This window comes from Salarias fasciatus, chromosome 15 (assembly GCF_902148845.1).
Source record: "Salarias fasciatus chromosome 15, fSalaFa1.1, whole genome shotgun sequence".
Taxonomy (NCBI): Eukaryota; Metazoa; Chordata; class Actinopteri; order Blenniiformes; family Blenniidae; genus Salarias; species Salarias fasciatus.
The window spans coordinates 5,404,140-5,426,625 of record NC_043759.1 but is presented as its reverse complement, the minus strand read 5'-3'; the positions used below and the strand labels follow the sequence as shown (position 1 = coordinate 5,426,625).

At 43.2% G+C, this 22,486-nt stretch overlaps 1 long non-coding RNA gene across 1 annotated transcript; it reads right to left on the bottom strand.

Moving 5' to 3' along the window:
• Positions 1 to 2,186: 2,186 nt before the first annotated feature.
• On the bottom strand, positions 2,187 to 8,452 carry LOC115401627 (uncharacterized). Its single transcript, XR_003932970.1, has 5 exons — positions 8,414 to 8,452; positions 2,840 to 2,942; positions 2,620 to 2,700; positions 2,309 to 2,386; positions 2,187 to 2,236 (listed from the first exon to the last, which is right to left on the bottom strand). It is a non-coding gene; the product is annotated as an uncharacterized LOC115401627 (long non-coding RNA).
• Between the last annotated feature and the right edge of the window lie 14,034 nt (positions 8,453 to 22,486).

Below are 22,486 nucleotides of genomic sequence, written 5' to 3'. Positions count from 1 at the left end.
ATGCTATTAAATTGTGGACATTTATTCATTTCCACTTACCAGACACCTTTTTATGGTAAAAATGAGCATAAAAAGCTAAATACCAAATTCAGAAATATTAAAACGGAAAAAACGGAATTGGGGAAAAAATAAAACGGAATTGGGGAAAAAATAAAAGGGATTTCACCTCTGCAACATGGCTGCAGAGGAGTTGGAGGCCAAAGCCATGTATCAAGGACTCAATTGCTCAAGAATATTTTCATTGAGTTTTTAAATGATTTATTTATTGTAACAGTGGTATCATATCATAAATAACAGATGATAAGAGGGAATCTGCTGGCCGTCTGAAATCTGACCGCTGGGAGTGAATGGCCGGACTTTGAACATGCCTGCTGTAAATAGAACACTGCAGTAGTTGAGCACGAGATAAGAGTGAGGAGGTCTTTGATTTGGGGCTGCTCCCTGTTTTCTCCTGTTATTCAATTAAAGAGTTTCGAGTAGGAATTGTATTTTCTTCCCTTTTGTTTTTTAAGATATGCCTAGAGCTCTTTTCTGTCTTTTAATTATTAACAATAAGCAGTTGCCCGGGGCCAGATCAGGTGAATATGGCAGTGGGGAGGCTGGCTTGTCATGGTTTTGGTCAAAAATATGCTTTACGCACAACATTTGGTTCTATTTCTGTGCGTAACGGGGCGTCCTGTGGTCTGCTGTATGCGGCCATTTCCAGGTGCCTTCGTCTCACTGCTTCTAATAACCGCCTGAGGATGATCTGTCTGGATCTCCACAATACTCCCATCAGATCTGCAATGTCATCAAAAGTCCTTCGTGGACCTACCAGGACGTCTTCTTCAGTTTTTGTGACATTTTCCTCTGTTCTGGAAGTGGATTGTTGTCCTCTGCGTGCCTGGTCTTCGTGATGTAATCTGATTACTCTTAAAGGGCCAAACCACTCAGACACCCTAAGAATCCTTCTTAAAGAATGTCTGCAACATGGTGAGTGTTTCTGCTGCCATTTTTCCCAATAAAAAACAAAATGTTTTGACAGAGCGCATATCGGTGGATATCCGCCATCTTGAAAAATCGAAGAGCAGGGTGTAACTCTGTCAACATACACAGTGACTGTCAGCTGACCGCATCACTGGGGAGACCAAACCTGGCACAGTTATGCATGAGGTTATCCTGTCGCGAAATCTAGCGGCTAAAGTCAGAACTTCATTGTATTTTTTTATTATTAATAGAATTAGTCTGGAAACTTTTGGGTCCCCCCTCGTACTTAAATAAATGGTAATAATCTGAAGTCAGTCATTTTTGCATTCTTTATACCAAGCATAGAATCAAAGCACCGGGTGGAGTTGGCCGGACGGAAGTCCTGGGCTCCAACATAAGCAATAAGCTTTTGTTCATTGCTGTCTAAAACTGGTGGTTCTGGGCTTCTTGTCAGAAAGGAGTGCTGGAGGGGCTCAAATCATGGTGTTACCCAGAGTTCCTTGACTGGGGACATGACTCTACTGCTTGTTTTGGACTTTCTACTTGCTTCTGTCTCTTTCGTAGTTTCTGTGTCTGACCTGGAAATGAACTCTGATCTTTTGTTTGGACTCTGTTCCTGCTCTCTGCTCTCCAGTCTCTCTTCTACCTGAAAACATTTCTCTGTTTCGTCTCCATCCTGTGAAATGAGATCAAATCCTCTTACTGCTCCACAGACGCTCAGCCAGCTCCTCCTGCTTCATCCTCCTCAGGAAGTCCAGTGTGATCCTCACTAATGACTCTCTGCTGCTCCTCTGCTCTTCATCCTCATCCTCTCTCTCACTACTGAAGCATGCTGGGTAATCTGGACTCAGGAGCTTCTTCATCTTCTTCAGCTCCTCCTTCATGAAAGTCACCATGTTGTCCTCCAGCAGCTGGAACAGAGAAACATCTGGAGTTAGACAGATGGAGATGTGAGTGTAAATCCAGGATGGACAACATGTGAAGCAGAGTCAGACTTCATGTGGATCTCCAGCAGAAACAGCTTCAGCATCAGTGAAGGCTGGAAGCTGGATGAAGGTTGGACTGTTTCACTCTGGACCTGAATGGATCTAAGAAGCTGAGAGTCTGCTTCATGTTTCAGCTGGAAGTCACAACAACTTCTTCTGTCTCTCTGATGTGACAGTAAAGTGTTGAATGGAGACTTGTTCTCACCATAAAGATGGAGTCCAGATGTGTTTGATGCTGAGGGGCGGAGCCTCCACGGAGAACCTGGGAGCTCTGCTGGCTGACGCTGCAGAAACATGTTGACTTTGTTCAAGCTGCTGTTATGATGATGAATCCTAACACAAACACTGATTCTCACCCCTCATCAGCACTTCCTGCTCCAGGTTGAAATGAAATGGGTTGCACTCTGGACCAGTCACTCTTCAGGGACACACGGCTGAATGGAAACTCAGAGTCAGAGTTGAAAACAAACACAACATCAGGAACAGACTGAGTGGAGAAATGGGAAGAAGATTGGAGGATAAAGGGAAGAATTGAGAGTTTCAGACCCTGATGATTCTCTGAGTGACAACTATTGAGCAAATAGAAATTTGGTTTCAATGACATGTGTCTGAATCATTTTCTGATTAAAGACATGAAATGCAGAAGACAACAGGAAATAAAACTCACTGTGTTCTGAAATTCATTACGTCGTCCTTGGAGCAGTCACTCTTCGGGGACACATAACTGGGTTCAACTTCATTATGTGAACTGAAACAAAGACACAAAGGCATCTCTCTCTCCCTCTCTCTCTCTCTCTCTCTCTCTCTCTCTCTCTCTCTCTCTCTCTCTCTCTCTCAGTAAATTGATGTGAAGAAGAGTGGAGGACAGTTAAAGATGGAGGTCTCACCTCTGAGCTTTGGTCTGGTTCTCATGTTCCCCATAGCGAGCCCTTTGAGAGGGAGGGACTCCCTCCTCTCTGTTCTCACACTGATCCATGGTAGAACACACACCTACACACACGCACACACACACACACACACACACACACACACACACACACGGATATTACATAGAGGTTGACGTCCTGTGTTTCTTCTCTGAATTCAGCCCGGGGAAGTGGGGTGGGGGGGGGAGCGATGCCAAGCGATGCCAGACAGTGCGGTGCTCACACACGTACCATCAGAGCGGTGCTCACACGGAGCATTGGGGCGCCCTTTGTACGGCCACGGTGCCCTGGGCAGCAGCCAAGTTCGCCTGTGCCTAGAGCCGGCCCTGTTTACTGATCCAAAATCTCACATCAAATCATGCCATTAGTCATTCTGAGCCATTTTGAGCTTTGAGATGTTTTTTTTTTGTTGCTCTATTTAAGGTTTTTTTATTATTATTATTTTGCAGCTGGGTAGCTGACTTCAGTGGATGCTAAACTTGGCCAAAGGGAAGATGATGCTCAACATTGTGGATGAGAGACACTGATGCTGGACGCCATGGCCAGAACAACACGTGCAATAAACGAGCAACAACACTTGCCAAAGTCAAATAATGTCAGGGTTTGTAGATATGGAGATATTTTAAATGAGACAGAAGTTTTGTCTGAGGCTGTCCTGTTTATGGTATTTATTATGTTGAAAATCAATATCAATTCAATATCAATCAAAATATAATATAATATCATATCATACAATATAATATAACTAGAATGGCACTCAAAGAGCGCATACCTCCGCCACAGCTCAAATCAGTGACCAAAAAGCATAGAACACCATATATCATGAAACCACATTGTGTGATCAGAGCAGAGCGCTGCGGCGTGCGGTGCCTCTGTCTGTCGCCCTCTCTCCCTGTCTCCCTGTGTGTGTGTGTGTGTGTGTGTGTGTGTGTGTGTGTGTGTGTGTGTGTGTGTGTGTGTGTGTGTGTGTCTGTGTGTGTCTGTGTGTGTGTTTATGTGAAAAGGAAAACCGAAAAGCAACAATTTATGTTATTTTACTTGTTTTTAATTTGAAAATGGACCAGATTCTGTCGTATTTTCCGTTCCCGACTTCCTGTGTGGTGCGATCTGCTCTGTCCAGCTTCAGAACTGGCGGTGCACAGCGCACAGCTCGCGGAGAAAATAGAGAGGAGCGGAGCGGCCGCGGTCCATGCGGCGGTCCCCCGCACCTCCGTGAGATAGGTTAACAGAGGCGCCGATCTGACAGTCGGTGCGCAGCGCTTCCACTTCCGCGTCTGAAGCGGCGCGTCCTGTGTGAACCAGGCGTTTGTCTCCCCCTGTCGGCGGGCCTGTCCAACTATGTGAAAGACTCCCTATCTCTCAATGATAAAGAATCCTTAAAAAAAAATCCCAGATCCAGACAGTGATTTGGATCTTCACCAAAATGTCATCAATTCTAAGTTAGACCAAGACCCACCTTTCCACAAAGTTTCATTGCAATCCGTCCATTACTTTTTCCAGGGTCTTGCTAACCAACCAACCAACCAACAAATCCACAAATCCACATGATTACATTACCTCCTGGCGGAGGTAATTAGGGCTGTCAAAAATAACGTGTTAAGGGCGTTAATTAATTTATGTAATCAATTGCAATAAAATTTTGAATGCAGTCTAACACATGCACATCATGACAAGCCTCACCTCTACCAGCGGATGGCGGTAGTGCACCCGCATGGGATGTAAGCTGCATTAAAGGAGCACAGCGCAGTTTGCTCGTTTTATGCGAAACACCAACCCCTGCAGGCCTTAGGCGTAACTGCAGCTTAGTGAAAAGCTCGTGTCTGTGGCTTGTGCCCGTGTACGTGAACAGAAGACGGGAACTCCTTCCTCACTCTTTTAGCAGCGCTTGAGTAAAATGTAAGTTTCTTCTGCCTGGTGGGGTCTGTGCTGGAGTTGTGGCAGTGCTAGAAGCTGGTCTTTTCTTACTTTCTGGAAGCTCCATCCTCAGTCCTGCTCAGTTGTTGCTGCTAAGCGTCTGGCGGAGTAATGGCGGACAAATCGAAACTTAAGGATTACCAGGCCAGCGGGAGCGCGCATTACGTCATGCTCAGAGCGATTCGTACCCGAATCACTCATATTGCTGTTCCTTCAGTGCGCTGCACAGGAAAATAGGAGCGACTGCAACCTTGCAAAAATAGCTCTTGCTGCCCATCAGGCAAAGGTGAAAACGTGTGTGGATGTGAATAATTGAAAATTTAATATTTAAAACTGCGCTGTGCCCCTTTAAACATCAAAGAAGAAGCCTCACCTCTGACTGGAGGCAATAAAAACAGAAGAAGGCAAGATGGAGGGAGATAAGCCGGCTGGCCCCACGGATGGTTTTGATTCCAAAAAGAACAAAGATGGAACAGTCAACAAACAAAAAGTGGTTTGCACGATACGCAAGAAGGAGTTTCAGTTCCACCGAAGCTGTTCAAGCTTGAAGTACCATGCTAACGCTAAGCATGCGTTTGTTGGAGCTTCCAGTTCAACAAGTGGATTGTGCCAGAGCACACTGCATGAATGCAGGGCAGGAAGTAAGGCTACCTCAGATCAACTGACTAACACCATTGCCAAATGGATTGCAAAAGACTGTCGACCCATTTGCATAGTCGAGGACGAGGGTTTCTGAAAGTGGCGTCCCAGGACACGTCCTACAAGCCGCCGTCAAGAGCCACGGTCATGACAGAAATCCACGAGCTCTATAGCACTGAGAAGGAGAAAAGGAAAGAGGTTTTGGCTCAAGCCAAATGTGTCGCCATGACAGGAGACCACTGGACGTCAGTGAGTAACAACAACTACCTCTGTAATGGTAACTGCACATCACATCACTGACGCATGGGAAATGAAATCCTTTGCTCTCACCACAGTGAAAACAGAAGAGCGCCACTTTGCAGAGGCATGTAAAGAGCAGTTCCTAACTGTTGCACGTGAGTGGGATATTGAATGGAAAACTACAACCATCGGGACTGACAGTGCACGCAACATGACAGCTGCCATTCGGCTGACACACTTTGAGCACGTGGCCTGTGTTGCTCATATGTTGCAGAGAAGTGTCACGGTGAGCCTCGCTGACAGCGGCTTTGTAAATGTGTTAGCCAAGGCACGCAAAATCGTGGGTCATTTCAAACACAGCCCAGCAAATGCAGCAGAGGTGAAAGCACAGCAAGTGACACTGGGACAGAAGGAAGAGCCGCCGATCTGGGACGTTCCAACACGGTGGAACTCAACGCTGGAAATGGTGAAGCGTTTGTCAAGGAATAAAGCGGCTGTCACACTGACCCTGGATCAGCAGGAGCATGAGCTTGTGTTGCCAACACCAGCAAAATGGGATAAACTCCAGAGGCTGGAGTTACTCCGAGAGCCCTGCAGGTAAACCAGCCATTATATTATTGTCTGTTGATTGTAGGCTAAAATAAACAGAATTAAGTAAAACGTTAATCTACCTTTAGAAGTGGATTGCTTACTCCTGTTCTAATAATATCTCTCTCTCTCACTCCTCCTCTCTCTCCCTTGCTGTGTGTGTGTGTGTGTGTGTGTTTGTGTGTGTGTGTGTGTGTGTGTGTGTGTGTGTGTGTGTGTGTGTGTGTGTGTGTGTGTGTGTGTGTCTTCCTCTCTATAATTCTCTCTCTCCGCCTGTCTCTCTCTCTTTCCCTGTGTTATTCCTTTACAGGTATGTGACTGAGCTCCTGGGTGGGGAGGCCGATGTCTCCTGCTCTATTGTACGACCTGCTCTCTGCCACTTGCACCGAAAGATGGAAGTCTCTGATGAGGACCCTGCATATGTGGTGCGATTCAAGAACAAGTTCAAGGAAGACTGAGGCTCACGCCAAGAAAACATCAACAATGCCTGGCTCAAGATTGCGACAGCGCTTGATCCACGTTTCAAAGACTTGAAGAGCCTGCCCAAGACCGACAGAGAGGAGGTGTGGACCACACTGGGGCGGATGCTGCGTGAAGAATCACCCAAAAGGTCTCCACAAACATCTGATGATGGGCCACCCAAAAAGAAATTCAACCTTCTGCAGGTGGGCTCAGATTCAGAATCATCATCTGAAGAGGTACAACCGGACAGAGACATACCCAGATGCAGAGCAGAGCCTACCATGGGATTGGAGGACTGCCCCTTGAAGTGGCGGGCGTCTCATTCGGGTACCCATGACAAGCTGGCCCCACTTGCTCGCAAGTATCTATCCACTCCAGCTTCCACAGTTCCCAGCGAAAGACTCTTCTCAGTTGCAGGTCACATTGTGAACAAGAAGAGGTCGGCTTTACGTTCAGAAAATGTGAACAAATTAGTTTGCCTGAGCAACTGGCGAAAAGAATCTGAAAGAGAGTGGATGACTTGAGAGGTGATGTGCTAAAGAAAAAGTCAGCTTTGCTTTCAGAAAATGTGAGGTTAGTTTGCCTCAGCAATTGGAAAAAAGAAAAGTGAAAGAAAATGTTCTACTTGTTTGATTAAAAAAATGTTCAAGCAGATTTCAGTTTTCCACACTAAAAGAAACACTGGCGAAGATGGGCCTGTCTAATTGCGGAAGAAAAAAGTGTGGTATTTATTTGTTTTACTTTTGTTGTGAGACTACATTTGTTACAGAACTGAAAAAGTAACTCCTGCCAAAAGCCGAGTTCAGAGGGACTGCAGAGGGAGCGCTGCACACACACACACACATTGTGATGGTGTGCATGTTTTAGTTTTTGAATATATCTATTTTATTTTGAGCCTTAAATAAACACACCATGTGTTCAATTTGTACAATCATGTCCTGTCATTTTTTTGTTAAAGCAATACAGTAAAAAAAGGGTATATTTCAGACATAGTTGGAAACTGTGATTATTTGTGATTAATCATGATGAATTAATTTTTAAGTTGTGATTAATCTCATAAAAATGTGTAATCATTTGACAGCCCTAAATATAATATAATATAATATAATATAATATAATATAATATAATATAATTAATATGACAATGGCAATATTGATTATAATAGCAATATTTAAATTATAATAGCAAGATTAATTATAAAGGCGATTTTATATATATATATATATATATATATATATATATATATATATATATATATATATATAAAACAACACAATATAATAATGATGATCATAATCATGCAACAACAATATCAATAACTATCAATTGCAATATAAATCTTTAAACCAATTCTCTCAATAAAAACCTCAATCAGCCTGAACTGTTTATGAGTTCATTTTGTTCTATATGTGTCTGTGAGTCCTCCAAATATGATGTAATAAACACGAACAGAAGTTGAAAACCCAGTGATTTATGATCACTTCATCTTGAAACATATTCCACAATATGCTTTGGAAGCAACGACAACACCCCCCCCCCCCCCCCCCCCCCCATCCCCCTCTCCCAACAGAAACTGAAAGTGAAAGTATGAATACTTAATTTGCTTCAAAAGAATTCGGTCAAAGCAACAACAAAAAAAAAAGCAAAGAACAGAGTTCAAAATTGGTTTAAAAGAGCTGACAGATTCTCACCTGAACTCTCTTCACATCTAACTTGAGGAGAGAAGAAGCTGCTCTGTGTTCCTCTCCGTCCTTCTCTCAGATCTGACCAAAACAAAGTTTTCAGATCTGAGGTACTCAGAGGAGGAGGGGCCGTTTCTCAGAAATCACGTGTTCTTGTTGTTTACTCTACATGAGGAGAGGCAGAGCCTGAAATTTTAATTTTCAGTGTGTATGTGGAAATGTAGAAGCATTCCAGTAGAAAAGGAGAAAAATTTCAGTAACATTTGATGTCAGGTGACCCAGAATATGTGCTTCTCTCAGGCTGGCATGTCAGCCTCAATTAACAGAACACAAAGAAGTGTCTAATATGAAAAAAATAACTGCTATAACAGGGTGGACAACAAACATCTTTGAGCTGTTTCAAATAAATTTAATTTAGGAGTTAAACAAAAGACAAGAAAAGGTTGTTAAAAGGAAAATTATTTTTATTATTTTCAAGTATGTTATCATAAGAGTCATTCTTACATGGTCTCATTATATTAATGTTAGTTCACCTATTTTTGATATTTCTTAAATTTATTGTCTGCCTCCTTCGCTCTGTATTTCAGAAATTCTCCATTTCTTGGACTTGTACGTGCATTTTTTTAAACCCTTTGGTTGTTCATTGAATATCATTATATTATCCTTTTCTGCTATGTTGTTTAATTGATCAGTGTGTGAATGTGTGTGTGTGAATGGGTGAATGTGATTTTCGGTGTGAAGCGCTTTGGGCTCTGCTCAAGCAGCGTAAGTGTCGTCCATTTATCATTCACCACATGACTAATGACTAGAAAATCACGATGGCTCCTCTATGATTGTGACCAGTATTTCCCTCTTTCACGCAATTACACAATTCACATCATCCACAACTTCAGCTTATCCTCATCGAACTAAGTGTCACAGCTGGCAGGACTGTGAAACAGGAGTGAGCAAAACCAAACGTAGCCTGCCAGTGTGCTAAAGTGCACCGAAACACAAAGACTCCCCTGGAGCGTTTCTCTGTTCCTGAAAGACGTTTTAATCGTGTTAACGTGGACTGGGTGGGTCCCCTGCTCCAGTCGCACGGTTTCACGCACCTCCTCACCATGGTGGACACAGTGATACGCTGGCCCGAGGCCGTCCCCCCCACGTGGCCCACTCTGGCACTCCAGCCGACCTTTCCTCTGACCGCGGTTATCTTATTTTTTTAAATTTATTTAACCTTTATTTAGCCAGGAAAGTCCCGTTGAGATTAAAAACCTCTTTTTCAAGGGAGCCCTGGGGACTCACAGTTCTGGGGGTTCACAGTTCAGGTCCGACCTCTGGAATGCCGTGGCAGAGAGTTTAGGAGTCAAGCTCCATCGTACCACCGCGTACCACCTCCAGGCCAACGGCCTCTGTGAGAGGTTTCATCGCTCCATGAAAGCTGCTCTCCGGGCCGCTAACCGAGCGGTCCACCGAGTTTTGTTGAGTGATCCACCAAGGAGATTGAGTATCAACACTTATCACACTATTTTATTTTAAACTGTTGCATGTCTGAACATGGCTTTATTTATTTATTTATTTATTTATTTATTTATTTATTTATTTATTTATTTATTTATTTATTTATTTATTTATTTATTTATTTATTCATATATTTAGAGACATGATTGCAGACCATGCAGAAATGTATGTTTGGCAGGAATGTTAATTTTGTTGGCCTAAAATCTGTTTTAGGCCAACAGGCTGATTTGTGGGAATACTTACAATTTATTCGAGTGTAATACTCTAGTGGAAAAGTACAATAATATGAATGCATATAGCCTTGCTTGTACAACTGCTTGTGTAGCTTTTGATAAGCTGTAATCAGCTTGTGAACTCACATGACCTTGCTCGTCTAATCAGATGTACAAATGTTTATGCAAGACTTCTGAGTGTCTCTGTGCAGGAAGATAACTCCTTATCAGGCACGGAGCAGCTGTGTTAGAACACCATATCCACATCAGTGCGCAAGAAGCAGAGGACCAACCAGACCAAACCAGCTGCAGTGATGTGTGAGCCAGTAGAATACACACGCATTAGATTAGACTTCGCATTTTTACTCTGACTCTGTCAGTGACGGCTGCTCGAGGACAGACTAGGAACACAGAGGACCAGAATTCTGTCGAGAGGCTTCGCACAAATAAATTGTAATCAGCGTTGGAAATCTGCTTTGGGACTCTTTATTTCTGCACTCTATTTGGATCCAAGAAAAGAATCTATAAGGTTCAGGGAGCAATCGGAGGGGAGCCCGGCCCGGCACCAGAGGGAGGAAAACTCTGTCCTCAACAGGAGCCATAAAGAACATTTAACCATTAAAATGAGGTGAATGCAGCTCATGAAGTTTCATACTTGGTTTTGATGCACAAACAAAAACTATATCTCATGATGCATTCATGACGTTTTAACTACAGTTCAGAATAGTGAACATTTTATGTGAAAGCTTCGTGGAGCTACAGAGGGGCTGAAGAGCCGCAGGTTGCAGAGCCCTAGTCCAGAATATAGAGAGATTTGTGGTCTAGTAAGTACCTCGCTTTGGCCAGGACTGAGACACTTCTGGATATGTCGTTTTGAATAAGATTTATGTGAGGTTTCCAGCAAATTTTGTCATCAATCAAAACTCTTGGGGTGAATCGCATTATTTTGATTTACCCTTCTACAACTACACCTGATTATCTATTCTACGTTTTCCAAAAATCATCATTTTTGTTGTACATTGATTTAATGATAACTTATTTTGATCAAACCACAATTAAATTTTTGCAACTCTGAGGAGATTAATTCAAAAAGTTGCTGAACATCCTCATCAGTTCCTAAAATACTCGTGTCACTGGCAAATAAAGTAAATTTCACCATATAAGAAACTGTACAGATGTTCTTGATGCACAGAATAAACAGTTTGGGTCCCAACACTGCAACCCTGTCTCCACAAAATAGCTTCTTAACCAGCTCAATACAACTTCTCTGATTTCAAATTTCTCCAGTTTATTGATTAATATGTAATGATTTATAGTATAAACTGTTTTTTTTTTTTCAAATCAATGAAACCCCCAGTCGTGAGTTATTTTGATTATCTACAGAATTTGTGTTTTCCTCAATAAGTTCAGTTGGAGGTAGTGATGTTGACCTGTTTGCTCCAAATCCATATTTACTATCTGAGAGTAAGTTGCATTTGTCTCTGAGTTTATCTAATCTGCTATTCAAGATCCAATCACACCTCGGGGCAATTTAGTTAATTGGTCACCCTAAATGTCCCCTCTGTGTGAATGGTTGTATGTTTATCTGTGTTAGCCCTGCGACAGACTGGCAACCTGTCCAGGGTGTACCCCGCCCTTGCCCGCTGCAGCTGGGACTGGCTCCAGCCACCCGCGACCCTGAAAAGGACAAGTGGTAGAAAATGAAGGGATAGATGCTATTCAAGATTTTCTTGAGGCTTTTGGAGAATTGTGGGAGATAAAAAAAAAACAGGTCTGTTGAAATGGTGTGACATTATTATTGTACAACTTTGGCTGTATATTTGAATTGTGCTGTTTGAAATTATAAAATAAAAAAAATAAATAAAAAATGCAGGCTTTCGGCTTGGAAAACCCCATAATAACATTTTAAAACTACAATCACTACGTCAATACAATCACCGTCTGTTGATATTTTGTTATTAGAATTAACACTTTCTATGACTTCCAATTCGTCAGTACCTTAAAGAAACATGGAATTTGGGTTTTTATCTGTTAATAACTCATCCCCTTTGGTTGAAACAGTAATTTTTCTGCCAGGCTTCTTCCTGCATTAACAACGGACTCTGGTCAGTCAGCTGTCCTGGTGCTTTTAGATCTCACTGCAGCCTTTGATACTGTGGACCACGAGATTTTATTATCGCAACTGGAATCATGTGTTGGAACAAAAGGCACTGCTTCAGAATGGTTCAGGTCATGTCTTACTGGGAGACAGTTTTCTGTGAACGTCGGCCCTTTTTCATCTGCCAAAGCTGGGCTTACGTGGGGAGTTCCCCAGGGCTCCATACTAGGTCCGATTTTGTTTTCTTTATATTTGTTGCCACTTGGCTCAATTTTTAGAAAACATCAAATTTCATTTCATTGTTTTGCCCGATATAGCCCTACATTTATTTATTTTTATTTATTTATTTATTTATTTGACAGGGACAGAGCACATTAATAAACATCTGCATTGCCAAAACAAAACAGGCGTAAATATGCCGGATAATAGCCACAAGGCTAATTTACATCCGTAGTCCCCAGGCAGATATGATATATACAGATCTACATGCTGCTTCCATCTGAAAGTGGCTCATTCCAGTCTCTTCAAAATTGTCTGAAGGAAGTCTGAAGTGAAAGATTGGTTGAAATTAAATTTTCTGAACCTAAATGAGAACAAAACTGAAGTAATTGTGTTTGGTGAACCTGTTCCTGCCTTTGACCTTGGAGTTCCTCACAGTTCTTGTGTAAAGAACCTCGGCGTCATGATCGATAGTTCTTTTAAACTAGAGAAGCAAATCAGTGCTGTGGTGAAAGCGAGCTTCTTTCAGCTGCGACTGATCGCCAAAGTGAAATCCTACTTGCCCTCTGACCAGTTGGAAAAACTAATTCATACATTCATTACAGCACGTCTGGATTATTGCCATTCCCTGTATTATGGTCTTGTTGCTTCACCCATTCGTCGCCTTCAGCTGGTACAGAATGCAGCAGCTCGCCTCCTCACAGGGAGAAGGCGTTTTGATCATGTTACTCCTGCGCTGCAGTCACTTCATTGGCTCCCTGTCTCTTTTAGAATTCAATTCAAAATTCTATTGCTTGTATTTAAATCTTTGAATGGTCTGGCCCCTGAATATTTGTCAGAAATGTTGTGTTTGTACGGTCCTGTAAGAGCCCTGCGGTCATGTGACCAGCTGCTTTTAACCTGTCCCCGTTTGAGACTGAAAACCAGAGGTGACAGGGTCGCTGGACCAAATGTTTGGAATGACCTCCCTCTGAACATTCGTTCTGCTTCATCCATCGAGTGTTTTAAGTCATTGCTAAAAACACATTTATTTGCAATGGCCTTCAACACAAGCTGAGCTGGACATTTTTGCATGTTATTGTTTTAAATTTTTGTATTTTTCTATTGTTTTTATGGTGTTAACATGTGCAGCACTTTGGGCAGTGTTTACTGTATTTTCAATGTGCTATAAAAATTAACTTGACCTTGACCTTGACCTTGAGCAAATCACTGAAAGACACATATGTGGCTCCCTTCCTGACACCCTGGACCCCCTGCAGTTTGCGTAAAGAGCAAAGAGGTCTATAGACAATGCCATTGCTCTGGCAGTTCACACCTCCCTCAGCCACCTGGAAAGGAAAAACACCGAGATGAGAATGCTCTTCACTGACTACAGCTTGGCATTCAACACAGTTATCCCCTCCAAACTGGTCACCAAGCTCACCTCCCTGGGCCTGGAGCAATCCATCTGCTGCTGGATATGGGACTTCCTCACCAACAGACCAAAGGCTTTGAGAATCGACAGTCATCTCTCCTCCACACTCGTCCTCAGGACTGAGACAGCCCAGTCCACACCTGTACTCCCTGTTCACCCTCGACTGCACCGCCAGGCACAGCCCAACATCATCCTCGAGTTTGCTGACGACACCACCATCCCAGGCCTCATCATTAACGACGACTAGAGCACCTACAGATACGAGGTCAAATCTCTGACCACCAGGTGTCAGGAAAATAACCTCTCCCTGAACGTCAGCAAAACTAAGGAGATGATTATGGACTTCAGGAGACAGTGAATAGACCAGCATCCCCCCATCTACATAATAATAATGCATTGGTTTTATATAGCACTTTCCTGTTATGGGGCGTGGATCTGAGGCTCAAGTGCAGGAAAGCAAGCAGAAGCAGGTTGGCAGGTTAGGATGATGTTTATTCGCAGAAATTTTTGAGTAGCAGTTCAACTCCAACAGGAGTAATCCAACGGAAGAGCTTCAGAGTTCGCAGTCGAGCGGCAGAGGGGAGGAAGGTCCCCACAAGGTGTCGAGCAGAGCGGTGGGCGGTCAAGGTGGGTCTCGGAGGCGGTCTGGAGAGGCTGGCTGTGAGCTGAGCTCCCGTGCTGTTGTCCCAGGGGGGCGCAGGCGGCACAGAGGCGGCTACAGACTGGAGAAGGGGAGAGAGGAGTTAACAAGGTGCAAAAAGACAACAAAAACAGGAGCTGAACATGTTCTCTGGACAGCGACTAACTGTGGTGAAAAGACAGTCCGGCATCGAGTGGCACCACCCGTCAGGTTAAATAGGGGAAAGACCAGGTGTAGGTGATCAGGCCACTCTGCCACAGGTGAAGCTCAGCTGATTGCACCGGCCCAGCCTCCTGCTCACATGCACCAAGACACGCCCACCTGAGGAACAGAAAGGGAGGGGGAAGGAGGAGAAACAGCACAATGCTGCTCCAAAGTGGTGGCTGAGGCGGAGGACATGACATTTTCTGGACACTCAAAGATGCTTTACATCGCATTATTCATTCTCTCCATACTGGGTGGTGGTAAGCTACTGCTGTAGCCACAGCTGCCCTGGGACAGACTGACGGAAGCGAGGCTGCCAGTCTGCGCCATCGGCCCCTCTGACCACCACCAACCATTCACTCTCACACTACTCTCACACTTAGGCAAGGCGGGTGAAGAGTCTTGCCCAAGAACACAATGCCAGTTTTACACCTGCGGGAGCGGGGATCGAAACGCCAACCTTCCGGGTACAAGACGACCCGCTCACAATCGGCTCCTCATGGCAGTGGGAAAGGGTTTTACCGACATTTCGACCCGGGTCGTTTGACCGTGCAATCGACCCGGGAATTTACCGGGTCAGTTTTTAGTGGGAGGGACACATCCGGGAACTTACATGATGATGTCGACGCAGCGTGCCTACGTTAGCTTGCTAGTTATTTCTGGACACAGCGTGAAATATCCTTTGTCAAGATGACCCAGCATTGGCAAGACAGCGAGACCAGGGAGCTTCTCCTGATCCGTGGGGAAGAGGAGATTCTTCTACAGGTACTGTGACTGTGGTACAGGGACTGTGTTCCGCTGCATTGTTTACTTTCGTTGTGCTCCGTCGCGCAGATGACGTCATCAACGTGGGACACCATCAGCGTGGGAAAATGCTGCGACGCGGCTCGCCAGCAGGCGGTGAGACGCGGGTCTGCAGGCAGTGGGAAAGGCGTCTAAAAAGGCGATAGTTAGCGGGTCGCAGACACGGGTCGACCTGCTAGTTGCAGTGGGAAAGGGGCAAGAGACTCTATTTCCTGAGGAAGTTGAGGAAGTCTGGTATGAACATCAGCATCCTGACAAACTTCTACAGGTGCACCATCGAGAGCCTTCTGACAGGCTGCATCACAGTGCGGTATGGGAACTGCACTGCTCAGAGCCGAAACGCACTACACAGGGCGGTGCGAGCGGCAGAGGACATCACTGACAGCAGTCTCCCCTCCATCCAGGACATTCACCACAGCAGTGGTCTGCGTAAGGCACACAGCATCACCAAGGACCATACTCACCCAGCACAAGGACTTTTCCATCTGCTACCCTCTGGTAGACAATACAGGAGCTTACCAGCATGGACTAAACGACTCAATGACAGCTACAACCCCAAAGCTGTCAGACTACTAAACTCCCAACAATACTCCCAATAAAACTGGGTTCTCCAGAACACTGCACCAAACCACCCTGCATTATATGTTTACTGTTGCACTATTCAACTGTATAATGGAAGCAACTACCTCATTGTCAGTGCTATTTATGACCTGTGCAATAACCTGTTTTATGCGCTATATGCTATTATATAGTTCGCTTAATTTGTCTTGCATTATCCTGTACTATTATTGCATGTTATTAGTACTTACTCTCAGCGAGTCATTGGTTCTATAATCCTAAGCATTTCATTGCACTGTCGACCCTGTGTTGAACATGTATATGATAAATAAGCAATCTTGAATCTTGAGCTTAAATGGGACCATAAAAACTCCAGAGGTGTAAAAACATAATATAAGTTCACTAAAACTATGTTAAAATCCTCCACTACAAAACTATTATAGTAATGTAAAGAGAACAAAACCCATGCTTAAAAATAAACAAAACTAATTACCCAAATAAATAAATGAAATCCTAAACTATACCTAAAATCTATGAAACCACCCCCCGCCCGTTCCCACTCTTGGTCCAGCCCGGAACCTTCATTGATTGCCCAGGGAATTTTTTGGCTGGACACCACTCCTGTACAGAACAGCAGAAGGTGAGTAAAAATCACACACTTCACCACACTCACACACCCAACACCTTCTCACATTCACTGCATGCACACCAACACCTAAAAGAAAAGCCAATTAAAAAACAGTCACATACATTACACATCCTACAATTTCATTTGTCATGTTTGTCTCTGCAGGTCTGCCGCCATCACCGCAGGTGACACACCGTGACCGGTCCCACAGGCAACATACAGCTTTCAATAAATAGATCATTTTAAAATGACAATCGTTGTGCAATTCCTTTTTCTTTTACATGCAAATTAACTTTCTTCCAAAGTGCTGTGTGCATTTCAAAGTGCTTTGAGTGAGAAGAAAGTGTTCAGTGTAAAGTGCACTGCCAAGTTACTCTAAAAAACAGCCTGTTCGTTCGTTACACTGAGAAAATATTCATTTAAAATTGGCAAAAGAAGTAAAACTGTTACAAACTTCTTCTAATATCTTAAGAAGATTGGAGCTTTATTCTACTTATTATTGAACTTTCTTCAAAGACACAGACCTACAAGTTGTGAAGAAAACGTGGTTATGCATTTAACTTTCTTTTAACAGGCCTCAAACACTTATACCAGAGTGATAAGGTACATTCTTAGTATAGATCAAGCACAGTGATTCTTGCAATTTTGAAAAATGTTTGCGTTTCTATGACAAAACTGTCAAAATACTGAATGACTAAAATGAAACTAAAACTAGCACGGATTGCTGTGGACTAAATTTGAATTAAAACCAAATCAAACAAAGTCTAACATGTGACTTGATGAGGGACTGAGACTAAAATGAAATAAAAAATTCTTGCATCAATTTCACGCAATAATTTTGAATCAGTCAAAACTAGCTGAAACTGAACTAAAATGAAAAATCTGAAACTATTATAACCTTGGCGTCAAATTAACTCTGCTTGGAACAATAAAACATGTTGAAGCCTTAAAATGAGGCAGATGTGTCTCGAGCGAGGGTGAACCCCAAAGCAGACTCACACAGGACATGACAGCTCGACAGGTTCAGCATGAAGTCCGGATCCATGAAGTCCAGAACAGTGACACAGGAGGGTGCAGGGTGAGTGGGGGCACACGACGAGAGCATGGAAACCCAGGAAGCCAAGAAAGAAAGACGAACCAACCCAGAGAGATGACAGAGACGACACTGAGTCGGCTTGGCCAGAGGGCAGAGACAAGACACGATAATTGAAAAATTGGAACGTGAGGTGAGGCAGAAAGACAAGGACTACAGGACAGGATTGGAGACCCAGTCAGGGGGGAGGACTCTGACAGTAACTCCCTCAGATGCTCAGAAAACCACACAGCCACACACACCTGTCAATCAGTGATATGGTTTTATTGACTGTAATTAAGGTAATTCCAGTTACAGCTGCAGCCACGAATAATAATGTTTCTCCACAGCATCAAAAACATCCAAAAATAAAACCCTTCAAAACATACAATAGAAGCAAAAGTTGTTTATCCAAAAGGCCAAAAGATTTTTTTTTCCGCATTAGAAGAAATCAGATCAGACAATCAAGAAAATGTTTCAATTCCATAAAAATCCAAAACAATACACAATAGGTAAGATATGGCACAGAATTGAGCTGATTGAAATAAAGTAAAAAAAAAAAAAAAAAAATCAATGAAGGAAAATATGGAGACACATCAGGTTATTGTCAAAACAGATTCAGAATGCATTCTAAATACTTTCGGATTACTTTTAGCTCACTTCAGATTGGTCAGGTGCAGTGGTTGCCAAATGTTTTGTGTCCAAGGCACACCAAAGGACAAGTGAGAATCTCAAGACACACCTACATGGCAAAAAGTCTTGATAACATGAGTTATCACTCATGTCATGTAAAATATCTGCAAATTTGCATATTATTGATTAATACAAAAAGAAAATGTGACAAAAAAAACTAAATTATTTAAAAAATTAATTCATAACATCATCAAAGCAGCAGTTGCAGCGTTGAAACCAGACAGGTCACAAAATTAAAAACGAGGCAAAGAAAACTGCAGAAATGAAGCACAAAGAACTGTCAATGCAGGGAGTCTGCGCTGTCCATGGTCCTGAACTAAAAAGTTCAAATGTAACATTTTGTATCAGCATTGAAATGTATGCTATATTGTAAATATTAATAATATTTCAAATTATATATTTTTCAATTCTAAAATACTTTTTTCTGCAATTGTTTTGAGTAAAGCCTCTAATGAGAGGACGTCCTAAAATCCAAGCGGTAGTGTCCCCTGGAGACAGGTGTCTCTTGAGAGGGACATGCTATGAGGACTAAATGGACAACATGCTGAAAACAAAGGAGTTAGAGCTCATTGTTTAAATATGAACAATCAAAAATACCAGTGGAGACATGAAAAAAGCTGCTCAATAATCATAGGAAGCTGTAATAGCTAATGAAGGCTTTTCTATTAATTATTGACAAGCCTGTGAATAATTCTGGACATGACACTTTTTTTCCACAATGGTGTTTCTTGTACATTGTCTTATGAATTTTTGGAAGAACCCTGTATCATTTCTGGTCAAAAAACTTTCCAGTTCAATAAAAGTAACTGAACATAAATTTGCCTGGAATATGAATAATTTGGGGCTTAAGTTTGTACAGGACCTCATGAAACCACTCAAAACCATGTAGTTCCTGTGCCAGGCCATTAGGTGGAGCTGCAACTCTGTACAGACAGACACTGTAGAAGAAGACCAAGCCACGCCCCTTTAATTGTGCACGCTATTATCTGTCTTGTGAAAATGAGAGCCTCCGACTCCTACAGCATCCTCCATGTTTATCTGTTTACGGTGGATGTTCAGCAGACCATGGATATATCCGAGGTAAGCGGAGCGGCTGCTGAGTAGCTAACTCTCCTCTGCTGGGCGAGCAGCCGTGCTCTCTGGCTGCTCCACACCATGACTGACAGCACGACAAGGCGGAAGCTCGAAATCTATTGGCTGAAGCTGACCGGCGCTTTTTCGGATAACATGGGGGTCTATGAGACGAAGGCGGGGTTCATAAATACATTTTTATATTGCTTTATGCTAATATTATATTGTAGTATCGAACCAGACTGACACATTTAAGCTCTGTTGAAAAATGATACATACATTGGAAACGAATGGAAACTCCGGACACGAGCTTTAAACCTACACTAAGGAACTTTTCAACCTTAATAAAACATTTTAATATCTTTTGTGATGATACTTCGACTTACAACTAGTTGAATGACCCCTCTGTCACGGGCTGAGGGCGTCAGTATTGCTTTCACTTGGACTAAGCAGCTGTGAGGAGGGTGGTAGGAACCCTGCACACTAAAAAGCTCCAAATGTGCGGACTGCTTTACGGCATGCGTCACATCTTGATATAACATTGTTTAGCCACCATTAGATTCATTTAGATTCATTACCTCGTCGCTATCCATCCTTCACACAGCCCCTGGAAACAAATGTAGGCGAGTTCAGTCCGACAGCATGCCACCGGGAGCAGCAATTTACGACGCCACGCGCTAGTCCTCATGGGAACTGTAGTATTCGGTCAGGCAAAACACTACCACTTTTGTCCACTGGCGCCGCCAAAATCAACGAAAACTGAAAGTTCCTTAGTGTTGCTTTAAGCTCCACACTCGGTATGATCTGTAAACCAACACAAAGCAAGAAGCTGTTGCCCTACTAAACCAAATCAGGAGCTTCTGCCGGAAACTGGGAAGACAGACTTAAAAAATTGTCGTATTCGTCCACAATTTCGTTGTTTTACTGTCCGCTCGGACTGGAATTTGCAAAAATAATCTGTGGTTGTCACAAAATCCCATGGCACACCGTTTGGGAGCAACTGCCACAAAGCAATCCCTAAAAGTAATCCTTTTTGTGGAAATTAATTTCAGAATACACCAAATTTAAACTCTTATTTTGTATTCTAAATACGTAATGCTGTTACATGTAATCCGTGATACTGCTTATCTCAACACACCACTATGACTGCAGCCTTGGATGCTACTTAAACTAACACTGCTGTCTGAGATGATCCATGGATCCGAAAGCCAAACCTGTGACCACTTTTACTCCGTTACTCCCAGAAACCTGGGCACTGGTCAGAACCTGGATTATCTAATTGAACGACTCTCGTGAAACCTGATATCTTCTCCTCCGTCACATTCATTGCAGTGTCCACACAAACACCTGATATTGACGCTTGAAGCCAGCTGACACATGACAAACAAAATGAAGCGTTTAATTTTAGTTACTTGCAAATGATTTGCACTCAAATGTCCAAAACAGAGACAAACCAAAACTGTGAGAAGAGTCCTGTCCTCATCGTCTCCATTGTTGCTGACAAAGACTTGAGGAGGTTCGAAAACATCCTGAAATTTAAACTGACCACATATTTACAAAGTGTTGGAGGCTCCGTCTGTGAACCCTGCTGAACTCCACTGATGTTCTCTGATCTCTGATTGGTGCTGACAGGACTGCTGTCAGAGACAGAGACCGTCCTTCCTACAGAGGACACAGACTCACTGAAGAACCAGAGGAACAGAGTCCAAATCCAGCATTGAGAGGTTGAGAGAATGTGGTGTTGAAGGTGTGGAGGTGGATCAGAGAGTCAGAGGAGACTCTGAAGAAGGACAGAGAGCCAGCAGGACAGTCCACATACACTCCTACTCTACCAGAGGAGGAAAAGGAGGAGAAGGAGGAGAAGGAGAAGGAGGAGGAGGACGACGATGTTTTTCTGCCATTGTGCCTGACATAGTAACCTTGATAAGAGCAGATCAGACTCCAGGACTGATCATTCCATCCAAACAGAAACTCATTACGGTTTCCTCTCCTCCTGATTCCTCTGTAACTCACTGATATATGAACATACCCGCTCCACTCGACCTCCCAGTAACATCGACCACTCAGATCATTTCTACACAGCAGCTGACGAGCCCAGTCTTCAAATCTGTCTGGATGATCAGGATGTGGCTGCACTTCCTCCATATATGTCACCTTCCTGTTGTTGTTGGACAGTTTGAGTTTTCTGCTCATTGAGTTTGTGTCCAGTTCAAGTTGAGAGAAATCTGATGGAGAGAAAGAGAGAAAAGTCATCCTCTGACACATGTGATGGATTTCTTCATTCTGGACTTCCTGACACTTTGTTGTTTGGTCCTCATTAGTCAAACTTACACTTCCTCAGACCAGGTTTTAACCACTGCTCTCCACCATGGTCCACCCTGCAGGAAGAAAGACAGTCAGAAGGTTTTCTCTCCAACATGAGTCCTAACTGCTGTTCAACATGAAGCAGAGCTCCTCAGAAACAGGCTGAAAGAGCTCTGAGTCCACACTCTGGGACTGTTTCACTCAGGACACCAGTCAGCTTTTCATGGATGGTTGAAGAAGATGAAGTGATGAATGAAGCCTTCTGTTATGTTTCAGCTCACACTGACTCATTTCAAAGTTCATTGGTTCAACTTGGTTCAAAGTCTTTGTGGAGACGTTTGGAGCCTGAAAGTGTTTCTGCTGCTTTGGATCAGTGTGATGAAGAAGGAAACCTGTTGGCATGTTTCTGCTCCTCTCCTCCTAAAGACAGCTGGAAAAGGAGCTTTCAAAGGATCCTTCACACTTCTGGAGTTTTCATTGAAATACTCAGTTTGGCAGAGAAGAGGAGAAGTTTTGTTTCTCTTCATCAACGAGCTCCAACACACACATGGAGAAAAGTCTCAATTCAACCAAAACACACAGAAAAACCAGAAGATAATGTTTGAATGGAAAGTGGATGAATTCTCATCAGGATTTTAAGAGTGAAGAGAAAAGCAGCAGTT